The sequence below is a fragment of the Natrix helvetica genome, assembly GCF_964273705.1.
Source record: "Natrix helvetica genome assembly, chromosome: 1".
In the NCBI taxonomy this organism is placed as follows: domain Eukaryota; kingdom Metazoa; phylum Chordata; class Lepidosauria; order Squamata; family Natricidae; genus Natrix; species Natrix helvetica.
This window is the reverse complement of record NC_138548.1, coordinates 288,738,193-288,742,087: the sequence shown is the minus strand read 5'-3', so window position 1 is coordinate 288,742,087 and position 3,895 is coordinate 288,738,193.

Below are 3,895 nucleotides of genomic sequence, written 5' to 3'. Positions count from 1 at the left end.
ACCCTAAGATCAAATGATGTGTCCTGCCCATATACCCTTTCGTTTCTGAGTTAAGCTTCAGCTTACAAAGATTTGTCATGGTAACCTTGCTACCATTTTTTGTTCTTTATTACAACATTTATGGATATCTGTGAACAAAATTTATCAGGAGGCTTAGGTGTTCGTTTTTTAAAAAAAAGTATAAGACTGAAAGAGTAACATCAGTAGCAGATGATAGAACAGAAGGAATGAAGTATCATCATCACAAACATCATCAATTTCCAACTCTGAGAGATGTTTAATCTTATATGTTTAAGACTAAATAAGGTTAAAAGGTCTGGGAAACTTTTGTCTAGGTCTGGAAAATCTAATATTTCAGACATTAAAACAAGTAACAACATTGTGGTGAGTTATTGATTCTGATCCTCTAGCTGGGGTTTCAACAGGCCACATAAGTATGTTTGTCAGGGTTTTGAGGAAGTAGTCCTCACCCCATAAAGCTGCCAGATGTGAGCCTGCTGAGTTAGAGATGCTGCCAAGACATGTAATCAAACATACCAATTGCAAAAACTCATAGCTCTTGCCTCCTCCAATGAGCATCAGTAGACTTTGCTCCCAAAAGATGTGCAGTTGGTTCTATCTGTTGTTTATAAGCATATTTGTTTTCTAGGTTTTTAACTATCCTTATTTTGTTCTCTAGGTTTGAGATTTTTGTTTTAATTTCTTGATGTTTATTAATAACTGGTTAATGTATTTTGTATAATCTTCTTTGAGTCAAGTTTGACTTCTGGTGACTTTGTAGATATTTCCATGTGATTTTCCTGGCAGAAATTATAAGTTTGGTAATCAAACTCTAATAAAATCTTTAAACCCCTAATCTCATGACAGTGTACAAGAACTTCAAAAAGCAAACTTATAATGCAACAATAACAAATAAAAACAATTAACCCCCTAATAAAAGATGGTCCTCTTCCTTCTCCATGAACTCTCAAAAGCATCAAAATCCCATTCTAAAGGAAAGGTTTTCAATAGTATCTTGAAGGCCAGAACTAAGGGACCAAAGCTATATCCAAGGTTAACATGTTCCATAGAGTTAGTTCTACAAGTCTTGCCACCCTGTTAACTTACATCAAAGCCTCTTGTGATGGACGATGTCTCAATGGAATGGATAGACTCTTATTGGGGAGTAAAGAAATAATGTGTAGCTTTCTTCTGAGATGTGTTTTGATTCCCAGTATAGATCTCATGTCCAAGTATTAATCATGCCTGACCTTGCTTAGCTTCCAAGGCTACGAATCTTGAAAAAATTATTCACTATTTCCAATTTTTCTCTCATATCCATCATCATAACCATCTTCATCAATCTCTCCCCGAAACTTTCATTTGATTCTTTCAGGTGGCAGTGGTGACTAATAGGAAGAGGAGAGGGAGGACATTTCTGTTTGTGTACTCATCCACACCCTTTCTGATGCTTATAATATTACAAAGTGTGCTAGATAACAAATGATCCTCTATGATGAAATGTCTAACAGGCTGAGGAGGAAAAAAGAAATAGGAATAGGACCATCACTACAGGGAGAACAATTAGGGGGAAAAGAAGACCAAAAGATTCCTTAATCCAAGAGATTAAGTGAAATGAGAAAGACTCATAACTTCATTTTAACTGTACTAGGTATAAATTGGACTGGAGAATACTCTGACAGGCTTTCAAGATTCATTTACATTACTGTACCAACAATAAGGATTATTTCAAAAAGTAGTTCTTGTTTACTGAATTTTCCGGGAGGGAGGGGGGGGGAATCAAGAAAGGGTTTGAAGGGCTCGATGCTACAATCCTAATGAATAAAATGAAAGCATTTCCCGTTCCATTCTCTCTCCACACAAGTATTTTGTCTAATGGTAAGTGATACTTAATAGAATACATTATTTTTTTAGTATCAGGTATTGTTCTCATGGTCCAGGTAATTAGTAAAAATCACACTAATCTTCTTAGAAAGTAGGTTAAATCAGACTAGTAAACAAGCAAGCCGCTAAGTGGCTCCTATGCTACAAATGCTTGGAAAAAAATATTGCCTGTATTTTCACTTCAAAATAGTTGCACAGCTATTTGAGACACCATAAATCTATTTCTTAGTCTAGGCCAGGATTTTGTAATGGCCTCAGGTGAGCAAAGTCTACCCTGGAATCATATTGGACTCCAAAGCAGTAGCCTATTTACCTGTAGATGTTCCTATGAAGGAACTACAAAATAGATTCTCCATCTTCTTGGTACCTGAGGTATTTGCTGAGTTTGATCAAATATATTTATGATCTTTTTGGAATCTACACATTATAAGTGGGGTGATGGACAGCATTGTGGTATAAAGCAGCTCATCCTTCCCAGGAATCCAGAGTGTGATCTATCACAAGGACATGCATAATAACAAGCATACCATTTCTGCACTGCAACAAAAGTCTGTTTTGTGCCTTCATCAACCACTATCATCTTTCTTATTGCACGTAACAGCTGACTTTGAAATTAGGTTGTGAAGTACCTGGTTTATTATTATTATTATTATTATTATTATTATTATTATTATTATTATTATTATTATTATTATTATTATTATTATTCGGGTCAATAGAAGTTGAGTATGGCAGATAAATCAAGCCAACTTCCAGAAAAGCAAAAGCATTGCCACCTCAATCAAACCAAGAAACCCATAGGAGAAAGTTTCTAAAGATTTTCCTAATAGATTTTTTACACAGCATCAGTTACTACTGCTCTAATATTATTATCATTGGTGGCACAGTGAGCCAAATGTTCACCGTGGATTTGTCATTTTTTATCCATCTATTGAGTCCTTCCTAAGGATTTGGGATAGGCAGATGTTGTCCGATGGTGTTAAAGATATTGTCTCAGGATGTAAGCTGTTCCATGTAAATTCCTGATTGATAGTGATTTTATCAAAGCCGATTGTGTTCAAGTGGTGCTATGGATCAGAGGTAGTATTCAACCAGTTTACTCCGATTCAGGCAAACAAGTAATGGTGGCTGCGGGAGGCTCTGCCCATCCACCCCAATGTGATGTGCAATCTTTTGCACATGCGTTCACATTTGCGAACCGGTAGGGAAGGTAAGTAAATCCCACCACTGCCCCGGATGTTTCATGTACTTATTAGTGTTGGTATTGTCCTTACTTTCTTTTGCCACAATCATTCTAATTTTACTTTCAGATCTTTGTATTTTGAGATTTTCTCCAGATCTTTCTCTTTTATTTTGCATTTGTTTCCAAATGCAGCCACTATCCATATTTTTGACCTTCTTATAGACAATGGTTAAGTCTGGGGTGTTTATTTATTTATCATATTTAAGAACCATCGATATACTGTACTTCACAGAGGGTGGCAGTTGCTTGTCGGTTTGAATTTTATAATCCCAGAGCATTTTAGTTTCTTTGCTCATTTTGTGGTCCACCAGTTCTTGCTTTCAGGCACATGGTATTTCTTGCAAATATTATCATTTGCACCTCTACAAAGTACTACTTTATATGCATCCTTTCTCTTGCAAAGTAGGTTGACCACTCAAGCAGTACACCATTTTAACGATTGCTTTTCTGCTAACTGCATTGTTAGGCTTATAGCAGATCCAACTGTTGTTTTAGCTAATTCTGTAATTGAGATAAACAGTCAAGAAACAAACTTGTTCTCCTTAGGATTCAATGCCTTCACTCTTATCTAAATCAGGCAGTATTATTGTGACATCACCCAGAAATATGATAAGGCAAGACCATGCAGGACCATTTCAGAAAGGATGCAAGTTGTTTTTCAGCTGCCTGCTCTAATCTATCCGTATCTGCCACCAGTTCTACTTCAAGGTATTTACTTTGTGTAGTAGAAGTTTAAAGAAAACTGGAGGACCACAGGGTGAATGAGAC